Source organism: Triticum aestivum, chromosome 1B (assembly GCF_018294505.1).
Source record: "Triticum aestivum cultivar Chinese Spring chromosome 1B, IWGSC CS RefSeq v2.1, whole genome shotgun sequence".
NCBI classification, from domain to species: domain Eukaryota; kingdom Viridiplantae; phylum Streptophyta; class Magnoliopsida; order Poales; family Poaceae; genus Triticum; species Triticum aestivum.
Genome location: NC_057795.1, coordinates 334576564 through 334594804, shown reverse-complemented (window position 1 = coordinate 334594804; position 18241 = coordinate 334576564).

Genomic DNA, 18241 nt, shown 5'->3' with positions numbered 1-18241 from the left:
CCCTAGCTAGTCATGCATTAGAGTGTTGCATCATGTTTACTCTTTCATCAGAAACTTGAAATGGGGATGACAGAACCCCCAGTCCCCTCTGAAACCAACTAGGGTTACTAAAATAATTTTTCAATGAACCTGAAATGCCCTTCTAAAATGCCCATCATTTTTGCCTTGGTTCAGAACCTCTGCCAAAAGTGGTGCACATTTTTCTAGGCCATCTTAGGGTTTTTGAATTAAATCATAAATATTTGAATTTGGGCATTTAAAATTATATAAAATATTTAAATGCTCAAATATCTCCAAACTAAAATGTTTCATGTTGGAAATAATCCAACTATGGACCAGGAGTAGTTTGGTGATTTTTGGAGTTGCCTAGGTATTTTATTTAATTCAACAAAGTTGCAGATATATTAAATAAAAACAGAAAACAGAAAATAAATAAAAGGAGTAGACTTACCTGGACCTACCTGCCCAGCCCAGCCGGCCCAGCACTGTGCTGGCCCGTGCCAGCCAGCTGCTTCCCCTTGCCAGAGCAGGCAGGGAGGTGAGCATGGCGCGCCCGAGCTCGCCACGCACCACCCAGCCTCTCTGCATCGCCCTGGTCGCCGTTGCGCCGCGTGGATCGTCTTCTGGTCGTCGCCCCGACCTCGCCGACACCCCATTCACTCTCCCCGGCTCTCCCTCGCTCTCTCTCCCGCCCGACCGAACACCACCGTCGCCGCCGTTCGCCATAGCCACCGTCTCCGACCACCCCTCGCTTCCCCCGACTAGCTCAGGAGCTCCGCCTCGACTCCCTCTTCCTCCCCACCGCTCCACAGCTCCCCGGAAGCCCTGCATCGCCGCCACGTCGCCGTTCCCCTCTTCGGGCTCCGACCACCGTCGCCGTCGAATTCGCCGTCTCCAGCGCGTCCCCGGGCCCGCTTCGACGCCCACTGCAACCGCGGTGAGCTACGCCACCGTTTCCCCCTCTTCTTCCCCCTCGTTCCCTCACCGTAGCCTCCTCCCCACCACTGCCGAACCTCCGCCGTCGCCGAGCTCGCCGTCGACGCACTCCGGTGACCATTTGGTCACCCCGGCGAGTCCAACAAGTTCGCAAGATCCCGTAGAGCATCCCTAGCACCTCGTTTTGCTCGACTTCGAGCTCCAGCACCGTTCCCGTGCACGACCGAACCCCGGCGGCCGCAGCCGAGCTCACCGCCGTCGACTCCGGCCACCCCGACCCCAACGGGCTCCGCCAAGAGCTGCGGGTTGTCCTCAGCTCCACTCCGGTGGCCTCCGCGGTCCATTTGGTGGCCGAAACGACCAAAACCACTCTCGCCGCCGCGCTAATGGTCGCCGCCGGCCAGAACTCCGGCGGGCTGACGTGGCTTAGTTAATTAGTCACTAACCCCCCCACCTACTGACGCTGACAAGTGGGCCCAGGGCCTAGTCAAAGCTAACCAGCCCGGGTCAACGCGGGATTAGCCCCTGTGTCACTGACGTGTGGACCCCACACGTCAGGTTTGACCCGAGCCAGCCCTGTTGACCTGCTGATGCCACTGTGACGTCAGGCTGACGCAGTAATTGAATTTCTGGATTTAAATTAAATCAGGAAATTCCAGAATATTAATTAAACTTCAAAAATTCATAACTTTTATTCTGTAACTCCAAATTGGACAAATTATATATGAAAAATGATCAGAAAAATCCAATCTATCCATCTGTACTATTTTCATGCATGATCAAACAAGTTAACTTGATGTTTTAAGCAGAACAAGAAAAGGCACTTTAAAAGGCCATATTTGAATTTGGAATTTGAATCTTTGATTCAAATTTGTTCAAACACTTCTGGCTTTAGTTGCATTAGCCCAACACACTCATATTGCCATGTTTCATGCATGCATCATATTGTTGCACATTGTTTGGTGATGCTTGTATATCGATGTCCTTTGCGACAGGATCTGTTCCCGAGGAGTACCGTGATTACCCTAACGAAGAACCGTATCCGTGCATCGAACCATCAGGCAAGCAACCAACCATTTGATCATATCGATACAATCCCATGTTCTCGCTCCTGCTCTCTTTTACTGCATTAAGACAACGCGATTCAAACTGCTGTGTGCTACGGTAGTTGAACCCATTTCCTCTGCATGACCTGTCATTGCCACAGTAACTAGATGAAACCCACTAGCATGTGTAGGAGTTGATTGAGCCATATGTATGTGTTGTTCCTACCTTGCTATGCCTGCTATGCTTAGAGTCGTGTCAGGTCTGGTTCATCTGGGTGATGGGCTAGAGTGAAATGATTATGTCGGTAATGAGAGTGGTGTGGTGAACACGATTTGGTAAAGGTATCGATGAGAGGCCATGTAGGAGTACATGGTGGGTTGTTTCATTGAAGCCGACCTTAAGCACTGAGATCTGTATGTGTGATTTAAGATACAGCTACTACCATGCATTGGGCCCTGAAATATGACCCCGCTCGACTTCTTATTCACCCTAGCTCTCTGTCCAGGAGTTGCAAGTAGTTTCTGGTGTTTGTAGCCTACTGGAGGCCGTGCACAGTGCTGACCGTAGGGGTGGGCTGTGATGCGGTAGGTACGTGGCACGGTGTACCGAATACCCGTTAGGTATCTCGGGAACCCTGTTCACATCGTTCGGGGCCGTATGGGAAACCTCGGCCGGACTCCCTGCGGATGGAACCTGAATAGGCGATAAACCTGGACTAGAGGCTTAAGTGTTTAGGTAGGTCGTGGTCTACACCCACGTCGGCTTTCGCTTGAAGTCTGCCGAGCACATGTCGTGTGCAGACGCTAAGTGGTGGAAACATGTATGAAGAAGTACACCCCTGCAGGGTTAACATGATCTATTCGAATAGCCGCGTCCGTAGTAAAGGACTACTTGGTTGCCTATACAGTTCATAGACAAGTAAATGGAAACTACTAAAAGCCTCAAGATAAGTGTGAGTGCCGAGGATGGCTCTTCCGTAGGAAGACGGAGGTGGATCCTCGGTAGTGTATTGAAGTGGTGAGTAGTGGACTCGTGTGCGCAAAACATTTCAAGTTGGAGTATCGTAGGATAGCCTAGCCAAGAGTCAAAGCTGGCTTGCTGCAATAACTCCACCAACCCTTCTTGATACTATGCATGTATGTAGGATCTGATGTAAGTCTTGCTGAGTACCTTTGTACTCATGTTGCTATAATCTACATTTTTACAGAAGACGCTGCAACCCCTTCTGATGGGTTCTATGTAGACGTTGACATCAACGAGTAGGCTAAAGACCCAGGTGGTGACCCTGAGCTTGTGATGGACCACGTAGTATAGCTAGGCTTTCCAAGCCTCTTTTATTTTACTAGTTGTCTGTACCCAGACAAAGTACTTCCGCTGTTGGCTTGTATGACTGTATGATTTGTATGTGGGGTCGTGAGACCCGTACCTGTGTGTATGATATGTATGGCTCCTGAGCCTTAAATAAAGTACTTGTGTCATAGAGTCATGTTGTGATGCTTCGTTGTATTTGCACATATCGAGCATATTGTGTGTATGATTGAAATGCTTGGTATGTGTGGGATCTGACTATCTAGTTGTTTATCTTTAGTAGCCTCTCTTACCGGGAAATGTCTCCTAGTGTTACCGCTGAGCCATGGTAGCTTGCTACTGCTCTGGAACACTTAGGCTGGCCGGCATGTGTCCTTCTTCGTTCCTGTGTCTGTCCCTTCGGGGAAATGTCACGCTTTGAGTACCGGAGTCCTGTTAGCCCGCTACAGCCCGGTTTACCGGAGTCCTGCTAGCCCAGTGCTACAGCCCAGACCCACTTGCTGATGACCGACACGTTCGAAGCTGGGTCATGGATGCCTGTCCCTGTAAGTCTGTGCCACTTTGGGTTTACGACTAGTCATGTCAGCCCGGGCTCTTTATCATATGGATGCTAGCGACACTATCATATACGTGAGCCAAAAGGCGCAAACGGTCCCGGGAAAAGGTAAGACGACACCCGTGGGGATACCGTGCGTGAGGCCGCAAAGTGATATGAGGTGTTACCAGCTAGATCGATGTGACATCGAGTCGGGGTCCTGACAATGGGATTCCCCCTTTTGGAACTCTATACAGGAGCTAAAACTAGTCTTCGCCATGGGGGCGAAGTTCCTGGTAAAGGATGGCTACTCAGCGCGTTTTTGGACGGACCTATGGATTGGTGACCAACCTCTCTGGTCCCGTTTCAGATAGCTGTTTAACATTGTGCTTGAACCTCACATTTTTGTGGTGCAAGCTTTAGCCGAGTCCCCTCCTGCGCTGCAGTTTTGGCGGGAATGTCACATCCTAGTTAGTCATGCATTAGAGTGTTGCATCATGTTTACTCTTTCATCAGAAACTTGAAATGGGGATCTGTGAAACCCTCAGAACCATTTTGAAAATGACCCAAATAAAAATTTCTCCAAAAGGATCCAAGAAAATGCTCATGTTGCTCTCTGAAAATATTGGACAGAGATAAAAATCAAACCAATATTTTTAGTGGCTCATGGACATTTATTTTGGGCATTTGGAATTAATGCATAACTATTTGCATTGGAAATATATTAATTATATATATTAATATATATGCCCAAATATTTTGCCAATTATAAAAGAGCTCTGGAATAATATATATAGCTCCTGCAAAAATTGGCATAAGTTAAATAAATGATTTAATATTTTTTCTAAATCAAAACAAATGTCAGAAATTAGAAAAACAGAAATAAATAACAGGAGGAGCTTACCTGGGCTCCTCCACTGTGCGGCCCAGCCAGCTGGCTGGCCCAGCCGGCAGCCGGCCCAGCCCACCTCCCTCCTCTGTCGTCTTCGTCCCGACAGAGGGAGGGGAGTGTGGCCGGCGCGTGCGCGCGCCACCGCGCCACGCCACCTCTCTCCCTGCCTGCCTCCCTCCCCTCCTCGCCTCGATGCCCCTGGACGACGCCACACCTCCCCCCTGCTCTCTCTCACTCTCCCCCGGCTCTTCCTTCCTCTCCCTCGCTCTATCTCTCACACGGCCGAACACCACCGTCGCCGCCGTTCGCCGTAGCAGCCATCTCCGGCCACCCCTCGCTCCCCCGACTAGCTCAGAAGCTCCGCCACAACCCCCTCTTCTCCCCACCGCTCCACAGCTCCGGAAGCCCTGCATCGCCGCCACGTCGCCGTTCCCCTCTTCGGGCTCGATCATCGTCGCCGTCGAATTCGTCGTCTCCGGCGCGTCCCGAGCCCGCTTCGACGCCCAGCAACCGCGGTGAGCTACGCCACCGTTTCCCCCTCTCCTCCCCTCGTTCCCCACCGTAGCCTCCTCCCCACCACGGCCGAACCTCCGCCGTCGCCGAGCTCGCCGTCGACGCACTCCGGTGACCATTTGGTCACCCGGCGAGTCCAACGAGTTCGCAAGACCCCGTAGAGCATCCCTAGCGCCTCGCTTCGCTCGACTTCGAGCTCCAACCCTGTTCCCGTGCACGACCGAACCCCGGCGGCCGCAGCCGAGCTCGCCGCCGTCGACTCCGGCCACCCCGACCCCAACGGACTCCGCCAAGAGCTGCGGGTTGTCCTCAGCTCCACTCCGGTGGTCTCCGCGGTCCATTTGGTGGCCGAAATGGCAAAAACCACTTCCGCCGCCGCGTCGGGCTCGCCGGCGGCTAAACGCCGGCAGCCGACTTTGACTTTGACCACGGGTGGGCCCTGGTTGACTCCCCTGAGTCAATGACAGGTGGGGCCCAACCCTGTTAATTAAACAGGTTTAGTTTTAATTAAATCTTAATTAAAATAATCACCCTGACATGCGGGACCCACTGTCAGGTTTGACCCAGACCTGTTCCGTTGACCTGCTGACGTCACACTGACGTCAGGCTGACGCAGTAATTGATCTTCTGGATTTAAATTAAATCAGGAAATTCCAGAATATTATTTAAACTTCAAAAATTCATAACTTTTATTCTGTAACTCCAATTTGGACAAATTATATATGAAAAATGATCAGAAAAATCCAATCTATCCATCTGTACTATTTTCATGCATGATCAAACAAGTTAAATTGATGTTTTAAGCAGAACAAGGAAAAGCACTTTAAAAGGCCATGTTTGAGTTTGAAATTTGAATCTTTGATTCAAATTTGTTCAAACCCCTCTGGTTTTAGTTGCATTAGCCCAACACACTCATATTGCCATGTTTCATGCATGCATCATATTGTTGCACATTGTTTGGTGATGCTTGTGTATCGATGTCCTTTGCGACAGGTTCTGCCCCCGAGGAGTACCGTGATTACCCTAACGAAGAACCGTATCAGTGCATCGAACCATCAGGCAAGCAACCAACCATTTGATCATATCGATACAATCCCATATTCTCGCTCCTGCTCTCTTTTACTGCATTAAGACAACGCGATTCAAACTGCTGTGTGCTACGGTAGTTGAACCCATTTCCTCTGCATGACCTGTCATTGCCACAGTAACTAGATGAAACCCACTAGCATGTGTAGGAGTTGGTTGAGCCATGTGTATGTGTTGTTCCTACCTTGCTATGCCTGCTATGCTTAGAGTCGTGTCAGGTCTGGTTCATCTGGGTGATGGGCTAGAGTGAAATGTTAATGTCGGTAATGAGAGTGGTGTGGTGAACACGATTTGGTAAAGGTATCGATGAGAGGCCATGTAGGAGTACATGGTGGGTTGTTTCATTGAAGCCGACCTTAAGCACTGAGATCTGTATATGTGATTTAAGATACAGCTACTATCATGCATTGGGCCCTGAAATATGACCCCGCTCGACTTCTTATTCACCCTAGCTCTCTGTCCAGGAGTTGCAAGTAGTTTCTGGTGTTTGTCGCCTACTGGAGGCCGTGGACAGCGCTGACCGTAGGGGTGGGCTGTGATGCGGTAGGTACGTGGCCGGGTGTACCGAATACCCGTTAGGTATCTCGGGAACCCTGTTCACATCGTTCGGGGCCGTATGGGAAACCTCGGCCGGACTCCCTGCGGATGGAACCTGAATAGGCGATAAACCTGGACTAGAGGCTTAAGTGTTTAGGTAGGTCGTGGTCTACACCCACGTCGGCTTTCGCTTGAAGTCTGCCGAGCACATGTCGTGTGCAGACGCTAAGTGGTGGAAACATGTATGAGAAAGTACACCCCTGCATGGTTAACATGATCTATTCGAATAGCCGCGTCCGCGGTAAAGGACTACTTGGTTGCCTATACAGTTCATAGACAAGTAAAATGGAAACTGTTAAAAGCCTCAAGATAAGTGTGAGTGCCGAGGATGGCTCTTCCGTAGGAAGACGGAGGTGGATCCTCGGTAGTGTATTGAAGTGGTGAGTAGTGGACTCGTGTGCGCAAAACATTTCAAGTTGGAGTATCGTAGGATAGCCTAGCCAAGAGTCAAAGCTGGCTTGCTGCAATAACTCCACCAACCCTTCTTGATACTAAGCATGTATGTAGGATCTGATGTAAGTCTTGCTGAGTACCTTTGTACTCATGTTGCTATAATCTACATTTTTACAGAAGACGCTGCAACCCCTTCTGATGGGTTCTATGTAGACGTTGACATCAACGAGTAGGCTAAAGACCCAGGTGGTGACCCTGAGCTTGTGATGGACCACGTAGTATAGCTAGGCTTTCCAAGCCTCTTTTATTTTACTAGTTGTCTGTACCCAGACAATGTACTTCCGCTGCTGGTTTGTATGACTGTATGACTTGTATGTTGGGTCGTGAGACCCGTACCTTTGTGTATGTTATGTATGGCTCCCTGAGCCTTAAATAAAGTACTTGTGTCGTAGAGTCATGTTGTGATGCTTCGTTGTATTTGCACATATCGAGCATATTGTGTGTATGATTGAAATGCTTGGTATGTGTGGGATCTGACTATCTAGTTGTTTATCTTTAGTAGCCTCTCTTACCGGGAAATGCCTCCTAGTGTTACCGCTGAGCCATGGTAGCTTGCTACTGCTCTGGAACACTTAGGCTGGCCGGCATGTGTCCTTCTTCATTCCTGTGTCTGTCCCTTCGGGGAAATGTCACGCTTTGAGTACCGGAGTCCTGTTAGCCCGCTACAGCCCGGTTTACCGGAGTCCTGCTAGCCCAGTGCTACAGCCCGGACCCACTTGCTGATGACCGACACGTTCGAAGCTGGGTCATGGATGCCTGTCCCTGTAAGTCTGTGCCACTTTGGGTTTACGACTAGTCATGTCAGCCCGGGCTCTTTATCATATGGATGCTAGCGACACTATCATATACGTGAGCCAAAAGGCGCAAACGGTCCCGGGCAAAGGTAAGGCGACACCCGTGGGGATACCGTGCGTGAGGCCGCAAAGTGATATGAGGTGTTACCGGCTAGATCGATGTGACATCGAGTCGGGGTCTTGACAGGGAACTCACTGGCCCGGAGACGGCAAGTTTGGGAAACTTGCTGACTCTTCTGGAGGGTGTTGCCCTTTCGCAAGGCCCGGACGTGGTGTCTTGGCGCCTCAATGCCTCCGGAAAGTTCTCAGTAAACTCCCTTTACCGCGCTCTCGCTAGGGGTACCCAGCAGCAAGTTGCGGCCGGGCTTTGGAAGGCTAGGCTTCCTCTCAAAAATCTAGATTTTCTTTTGGCAATTGTGCCGTGACAAGCTCCCCACATCAGTAAATATTGGGAAACGCAACGGACCGTCTAACGGGTCCTGCGCGGTATGTGATGAGCCCGAAACTGCTAACCACGTGTTCTTCCAATGCCACTTGGCCCGGTTTGCATGGAGTGCGGTCCGAGAGGCCGCTGACCGGGATTGGGATCCTAGGTCATGTTCTGAGATGTGTGCTTTGCTGTCATCAGCATCTGGTTCTGCCAGACGTGTCATGTGGTGCTGTGTGGGGGCATTACTTTGGGCACTTTGGCGCATTAGGAACAAACTTACGATCGAGGGAGTGTTTCTCTCACACCCAGCTGATGTTATCTTCAAATGTGTCATTTTTTGCAGCAGTGGGCGCCATTGGGAAGGCGCCAAGACGTTGATCTGTTGCAGTTCGCTCTCGCCCGTCTTCGACAGGTCTACACTTTGGCGAGAGCTCCTGCGCCGTCACTGTAGGTTTTGGTGGCTCCTTTTGGTTTTATTCCTGTGAGCCTCCATACTCTGGTCTTGCCGCCTTTGGCATGCAATCCTGAACTTCTGCCCCCGCTTCGTTCGAGCTTTTGTGGGCCTGGACGTGTTTAATACTTTGGTCGTGTGTACGCTGCCTATTGTGGGCTTTATTAAGTTAAAGCCGGACGCATCGAGCGTCTTTGTTCTAAAAAAATGATAGCACCTACACAAACAAACAAATATTTGCACCCAACACGATAAAGGGGTTGTCAATCCCTTCACAGTTACTTGCAAAGATGAGATCTGATAGAGATAGGTATAAAAGATAAATAAAAGTGCAAAATAAAGTAAAGATAAATAAATTGCAGCAAGGTATTTTTGGGTTTTTCGTTTTATAGATATGAAAATAATATGATAAAAGATTGACCCGGGGACCATAGTTTTCACTAGAGGCTTCTCTCATGAAAAGACGCATACGGTGGGTAGACAAATTACTATTGCGCAATTGATAGAAAAGCGTAAAGTTATGACAATATCTAAGGTAATGATCATGAATATAGGCATCACGTCCGTGACAAGTAGACCAAAATGATTCTGCATCTACTACTATTACTCCACACATCGACCGCTATCCAGTATGCATCTAGTGTATTAAGTTAATAACAACGGGGTAACGCCTTAAGCAAGATGACACGATATAGAGCGATAAATCCCATCAATATGAATAAACCCTACCTTTTTGTCCTTAATGGCAACAATACAAATATGTGCCTCGTTACCTTTCTGTCACTGGGTGAGGACACCGCAAGATTGAACCCATTACAAAGCACCTCTCCCATTGCAAGAAAAAAATCAATCTACTTGGCCAAACTAAATCAATAGATCAAAGAGAAATACAAAGCTATCTTAATCATGCATAAAAGAGTTCAGAAAATACTCAAATAATATTCATAGATAATCTGATCATAAATCCACAATTCATAGGTCTCAACAAAAGCACCGCAAATAAGATTACATTGACTAGATCTCCAAGAACATCGAGGAGAACATTTTATTGAGGATCAAAGAGAGAGAGAAGAAGCCATCTAGCTACTAGTTATGGACCCGTAGGTCTGTGGTAAACTACTCACACATCATCGGAAGGGCATCAAGGTTGATGTAGAGGCCCTCCGTGATCGAATCCCCCTCCGGAAGAGTACCGGAATAGGTCTCCAGATGGGATCTCACAAGGACAGAAACTTGTGGCGGTAGAAAAGTATTTTTGGTGTGCCCCCTGGTATACGGGGAATATTTGGGTATTTATGGAGCTGATATTATGGTTAGCGGTGCCACAGTGGGCCCACAAGCTCGGGGGGCGCCCCCTAGGGCGCGCCTGGTGAGCTTGTGACTCATCTATGGCCCTTCTGGCCTCCTCCAGAAGCTTCCTAGGTGTCTTCTGGTCCAAGAAAAATCGTCAAAAAGTTCCGTTCTATTTGGACTCCGTTTGGTATTGATTTTCTGTAAAAGACAAAAACAAGGAAAAAATTGCAACTGGCACTGGGCACTAGGTTAATAGGTTAGTCCCAAAATATGATATAAAATAGCATATTAATGCATAAAACATCCAAGATGGATAATATAATAACATGTAACAATAAAAAAATTATAGATACGTTGGAGATGTATCAATAAGCAACCTTGTAGAGGTTCGTTTTTCCGAAACTACCTGTTATCCTTTTCCTAAGCACGATGGAGTTCCCGAAGAAAGGATGACAACTTCATCATGATGGCCTAGAGCAGAGGAATGAAGACATCAATGTAATTCATCGACCTCTTCAAGGAGAACAACCAAGACCAAGAAGATCTGTTAGAATTTCGTAACCAGAACGTTCTCCCTTACTCCACCTCTTAAATCTCGGGACGAGATTTCTTATAGTGGAGGAGATTTGTGACACCCTGATAGTTAAGCTACAGTAAACCCCGGTTGATGATGCCAGGTCATCGTGATTAAAATTTTTCTAAACCTCACTTGTGTCAAACTAAGTTCAAATACAAATTCAAATAATAAGTCAAATTATAGTTTCATAAATCAGTGAATTAAAAATGTTCAAAATGTTACAAAAATTCACTAACTAATTGTCATGAATAAACCAACATTATTTGAATTATTAAAATGCCCTTGACCTATTTTAAACTGGACCAAACAACCACATTTTATCTCATTTAAATCCCACCATAAATTCTTGTGGATTCATATTGGCCCAAACTTTTTGTACCAATCCAGAATAATACAATGTATTTATGTGACAACTTTCACAATTTATGAAAAATCATTTGACATCAAAACAAAAGCAAAATAGTGAAGAAATTAGAAAACAGAAAAAAGAAAAAAAAACCACTATTGGACTAGGCTGCAAGTGCATAGTGCAGCCCAGTCCAATAACCCTTTTTCTCCTTCCTCCTGCTACAGGAAGCAGAGGGGGGGATCGTATAGGCCATCCATGGTGCCCCGACGAGGTGCCAGCCATCCACGGCCTCTCCCTCGTCTACAACACCCTGACACCCCGTCCCCCGAAACCCTAGCTCTCTCTCTCCTTCTCCTCTGCTTAGCCCCCACACACACCCAAGTGCACGGTCGCCATGTCGTCGTCGAGGCCGTGGCCCGTGACCACCGCAAACCACAAGCAGATGACAAGGGCCCTCGCCGTCATCTACTACTTCGTCCTCACCGCTAGAGATGGACTGGAAGCCAACCGCCCGTCGCCATCGGCCGTCGTCATCAAGCTCGGTTGCCGCTGTTCCTCGTCGGTTTCCTCGCATCCCGACCTCCCCCGGCCTCCCCGACCTCGTCATGGCACCACTGTGAGCGCCTTCCTCGACCCCTCCCCCTCACCAAGCTCTTGTCGCGTCCCAAGCCCCGCCTGGTCGTCCCGTGCGCGCCTCATTCATGCACCGCACGCGCGCCCCCGCCCATGTTCGTACCTTGGCCGCGACCCGCGTCCACTGAGGGAGTCCTGGATTAAGGGGTCCTCGGCAGCCGGACTATTAACATGTGCCGGACTGTTGGGCTATGAAGATACAAGATAGAAGACTTCTCCCCGTGTCCAGATGGGACTCTCCTTGGCGTGGAAGGCAAGCTTGGCAATTCGGATATGTAGATTCCTTTCTCTGTAACCGACCTTGTGTAACCCTAGCCCCCTCCGGTGTCTATATAAACCGGAGGGTTTAGTCCATAGGGGGCAATCATAATCATAGACTAGGCTTCTAGGGTTTAGCCATTATGATCTCGTGGTAGATCAACTCTTGTAATACTCATATTCATCAAGATCAATCAAGCAGGAAGTAGGGTATTACCTCCATAGAGAGGGCCTGAACCTGGGTAAACATTGTGTCCCACGCCTCATGTTACCATCAGCCTTAGACGCACAGTTCGGGACCCCTACCCGAGATCCGCCGGTTTTGACACCGACATTGGTGCTTTGATTGAGAGCTCCGCTGCATCGTCGCCAGAAGGCTTGATGGCTCCATCAATCATCTACAACAACGTAGTCCAGGGGGAGATATTCCTCTCCGGACAAATCTTCGTATTCGGTGGCTTCGCACTGCGGGCCAACTCGCTTGGCCATCTAGAGCAGATCGATAGCTACACCCCTGGCCATCAGGTCAGATTTGGAAGCCTGAATTTCATGGACGATATCTGTGGAGACTTGATCTTTGACGGATTCGAGCCCATGACGGCTGTCCCCTGCCACCACGATGAACATGACCTAAATCTGTCATTGGACCACGTTTAGGAGACAGCGCCGGTAACCGCTCCGGCCCTAGATCCGGAGCGGACCGCACTGCCCGAGGATGGGAAGCTCAACCCCGCCACGGAAGGCGTAGACTCAGCGGCATTCGAGCCGCACACAGACCCAACGTTGAGCTGGGCTTGTGTCACTCGAACCTCGGATTCATCACCGGCCATAGTTTCTGGGCTGCGTGCATCCGCGTCCATCAAACCGGATTGGGCGCCGATCTTAGAGTTCACCTCCGCGGACATCTTCCAGCACTCACCTCTAGGAAATGTGTGAAACTCATTGAAATCCCTCTCCTTGTCAGGGGACTCACAGCCGAATTATATCCGATTTGAATGGGAAGCTGATGACGGAGGATTTCGCTTCCCACCCACCACCCACTTCATCGCCACTGCCGATGACTTAACCGACACGCTCGATTATGGCTCCGAAGACATCGACGGTATGGACGATGATGCTGGAGAGGAGCAGGCACAAAAACCACCACCCATAGGGCGATGGACGGCTACATCCTCATACAATATATACATGGTGGACACACTTAAAGATAAGGATGCCGACGGCGAGAATGATATGCATGTCGATGAACCTCCCAAGCGTCGACTTCAGAATCGCCGATCTCGATCCGGCAAAGGGAAACACAGCAACATTGTCATGGACGACGGTGACAATCCGGACCAAGCCGAGGACCCCGCAGACCCAGCGTTGGAGCAGGACATGCGAGAGGACGGTGAACATAGTCCGGGGATGTTGTCTGACCACAGCGATGCCCAAGATAGCAATTATCAACCCGTCTCTGAAGAGGAGATCAGCCTGGGCAAGGACGAATTCATCGTCCCAAAAGAACCATTAGAACAACAACGCCTCCATCAAAGGCTTATCGCCACTGCAAGGAGCCTGAAGAAGCAGAAGCAGCGGCTTAAAGCCGCACAGGATACGCTCAATGAAAGATGGAACGAAGTGCTAGACGCTGAGGAAAAATACGGCGGTAATCGCCAAACAAAGAGCTATCCTAAGCGTAAGCTGTTGCCCGAATTCGACAACGAGGCTATTGCGCCTATACCACCAAAAAACAATACGACCGACAAGCCGGACCGACCACCTCGTGGTCGAGACAGAGCGGCTAGCAATGCCGCACACAAGCCCGCACCTCCTCCCCGTAAAGGAAGGGAGGTTGCAGCTCAGGACCAGAAACACGATTTACGTGAGGACCTGGAAACGTTCTCCTACACGGTATCACGATTATCAAACCAAATATGCCGGTCATTTACCAGTTCGGAACCAATACCGAACATTACAACTGTTGGACCCACACCACGACACAGCCAGATACAGGGGTGCCGCACACCCCCTGTGCTTCATCGATGAGGTGTAGGAACACGATTTTCCAGTAGGGTTTAAACCCATAAACATCGAGGCATATGATGGAATGATGGACCTTGCGGTTTGGATAGAAGACTTTATTCTTCACATCCACATGGCTCGCGGAGATGATCTCCACGCCATCAAATATTTACCCCTCAAGCTGAAAGGACCCGCTCGGCACTGGCTGAAAAGCCTCTCTGAAAACTCCATTGGAAGCTTGGAAGAACTTGAGGACACTTTTCGGTCCAATTTCCAAGGGACCTATGTGCGGCCCTCGGATGCAGACGATCTAAGTCACATAATCCAACAACCTAGAGATTCAGCCCGTAAGCTTTGGAACCGGTTTCTCACTAGAAGAACCAAATCATTGATTGTTCAGACGCCGAAGCCTTAGCGACCTTCAAACACAGTGTCCGGGATGAATGGCTAGCCAGACACCTCGACCAGGAAAAGCGAAGGACAATGGAAGCCCTAACTACACTCATAACCCGCTTTTGCGCGGGTGAGAACAGCTGGTTAGCCCGTAGCGGCACCAGTGATCCCGGCACATCTGAGGTCAGGGATGACAATGGAAAACCATGACGCAACAAGAACAAACGTCGGAACAATGAAGAAAGCCTAGACAATACAACGGTAAATGCCGGATTCAGGGGCTCCAGACCCGGTCAATGGAAGAAGCCAATTAAAGGCAATAAAGACGGTCCATCCAGCCTGGATAAAATTCTAGACAGGCCCTGCCAGATCCACGGCAACCCTACTAAACCTGCGAACCATACCAACCGTAGTTGTTGGGTCTTCAAGCAGGCCGGCAAACTCAATACCGAACACAAGGGGAATGGACCTCAGAGCAAAGACGAGGACGAATCTCACCAGCCGAACACGGGGGGACAGAAGAAAGTTCCACTGGAGATTAAACAGTGAACATGATCTAAGTCACTCATATCCCAAAGAGGGAGCGCAAACGCGCACTCCGAGATGTCTATGCCGTCGAGCCCCTCGCCCCCAAATTCAACCATGGTTGGCCTGTCCGATCACCTTTGATCGCAGCGGTCATCCGACTAGTATCCATCACGGGGATTCGGCTTCCCTAGTGCTCGACCCATTAATCGACGGATACCACCTCACTCGAGTCCTTATGGACGGCAGCAGCAGTCTCAATCTGATATATCAGGACACTGTCCGCAAGATGGGGATAGACCAGTCAAGAATCAAGCCAAGCAGCACTACCTTTAAAGGAGTTATACCGGGCGTAGAAGCCCGCTGCACGGGCTCTTTAACATTGGACGTTGTATTTGGCTCTCCCGATAACTTTCGAAGCAAAGAACTAATCTTCGACATAGCTCCGTTCCGAAGTGGCTACTACTCGGAAGAACGGCCTTTGCCCGTTTTAATGCAGTCCCACATTATGCTTATCTAAAATTCAAAATGCCTGGACCACGTGGCGCCATTACGGTCAGCGGAAATACGGAGCGCTCTCTTCGTACAGAAGAATACACGGCGGCTCTAGCAGTCGAAGCACAAAACGGCCTATTCAAGCCGAGCAGCTCATCGGTCATTAAGACCGCAGACACAACTAAACGTATCTGGCACACACCTCAGTGCGGCAGCTCAGATAAACCCGAGCTCGATTAGCAGCTACGCCCCCATCGACCTCCCCATAAGGAGATAACACATGTGCCACGTATACACTCAAAATTCCCTGGGAGGCGCCGGGGGCACACTGCACACAAAAAGTCCATAGTTCAGCTCAACCCTATTCGGACTCCAGAAGTTATATTTCATGGTTCATTAAAATGAACCAGCTTTACTTACGGCCACACCAGATTCATTTACCTGGTTTCCCCCTTTTTACAGATGGCCATCACACTATGCCCTTCAAGGACACTTCACAACAGAGAAAACAACGCAGACGTGCAGCAGGGGCCTGCATTAAGGTTTTTTTGTAGATTAAGACCCTGTGTAAACCTTTTAACTCCTTTTGTTTTATACTTTCCTAGCATGCAAAGTGTCCAAGAAAGATATCGGCATTACCTGTAAATATACGACTCGCCGTATTAAAGTGGATGTTATAGAAGCAACTTGGTCCGTATTGTTTTTTGAAATTTATGCTTTCACCACCTGCATTTTTCCCCACGTCAGATTGCCATACGTGTCTTGATACCAGGGTCTATCACCAGGGGCTGTATTCAGCCCGGTATATATTGAAAAGTCCGAACAGCTATAGGGAGTGTTCAACGTCGCGAGTTTGGCCTTATATGCATCAGCTCCGAATCATGTCTTTGGTCAAAAGTTGGGTTGCCTGGCTCTTGTGCTTACTACCTTACGTTCCGCTATATCGGTTAGGGTAGTAAAGGGAGAACTACTGCGATTGTGTCCTGGTTCATCCGGATGAGCACCTCAGTTGAGAAAGCCGAAAACTAACTGTGATGATGCGGTGAGAGCTGGTCAACCACTCGATGACTAAGCGGAATCTTCGCGATTCCTTCTGCGTTAACGAAGGACCATTTTTTTGGTCACGTATGTAAACGCACCGTATTCGGATAACTGTGTACGTTCCAGGTGCTATATCGTAGACCCACCGTCAAACTCCTAAGGCTAAGTGAAAGTGTTAAAGCCTTATAGTCCAATTGCCTTGTTTGCCGCATTGACACCTCCTTAATGGACCAAGACGTTGGGTCGGGAGTGATCAAATGCTTTTCGGAACACCCCAGCGTTATACGCAAGAGGGGCTGAAGCCGGCGAGTGGCAAACTTTCAGATTATACAAAAACGGCCGCACAGGAGGCACCAAAAACTTGTTAGGCAAAAGTACCAAAAACATAGCCTTAAATATATCATAATATTGTTTTTACAGTTTCAATACAACTTCACTCGAACATAATATCTTTTGAGCACCGACCCTCTATTAAGCGGGCACCTTCTATGACATCTTCAAAATAATGTGCTGGCACGTGATAGTCCTTGCCCTCGGGTGGACTTTTTGCTGCAATATTGGTGGCCTTCATATTCGCCCAGTACGTCTTGACACGGGCAAGGGCCATCCGTGCACCTTCTATGCACGTTGACCGCTTTACAGCGTCGATACGCGGTACCGGGTCAACAAGTCACCGCACCAAACCAAAATAACTATTCGGAATTGGCTCAGTCGGCCACAACCGGACTACGACGTCCCTCATGGCAGATCCAGATAGCTTGTGGAGCTTGGCCCACAGGGTCATTTGTTCATTCAACAACAATGGACGCTTGGGCATGCTAAACTGTGACCAGAAAAGCTTTTCGGTCACGTGTCCTTCTTGTGATTGGAAAAACCGCGTCGCATCGAAGCCACTCTTCAGCAAGTCTAACAATGCGTCTGGAGAACTCCACACCTGATTAAGCAGGGCATACTTCAGATCGCTGAATTTAGTTTGCAATAAGAAGGGCTTACCAGCCGCGATCTCCCCAGCTTGTCGGATCTCCTCCCGAGCCGCTCTAGACTCAGATCGTGCTTCTCTTGCCTCTTGTAAGGCCTTGTCAAGATTAGCCGTTTTGACTTGGTTATATTTTTCGAGCAATTTGCATCGGCCAGTGGGATCCTTCAGCTCCAACGCCATAGTGGATATTTTCTCCTCGCACTGGTGCCGGGCAGCCTGTTCGGCCTTCAGTTCAGCAGCTACCTTTTCGGGAGCCGCATTACTCAGCCTGACTTGCTCCTATCCCAGGCAAGTTCAGCCCGAAGGCTCTCAATGGCAGCGACACTATCTGCAGTTATGCATATACACATTCTCAGTGTCACACTCATTTCATAATACTAGCATGTACTGAGTGCCCCAAAGACATACCTTACGCCTCGTCGAGCCGCTTGTTAATAAGTGTGATGTCATCATCCGCTACATCAACCTTCTCCTTCAGATGATCAATATATGTAGCTCCGGTAGTCGCCACGGATGTAACGGCCTGTGTTTCAATTAGTCAGATCATTTCTTGGCCATATATTTCTTGATCCTCTGATCGCCTCCCTTTGGACGCCAACCAGAGTCTCAGGGGCTACTATCTATACACAGGCGCATTTTTGCGTTTACAACA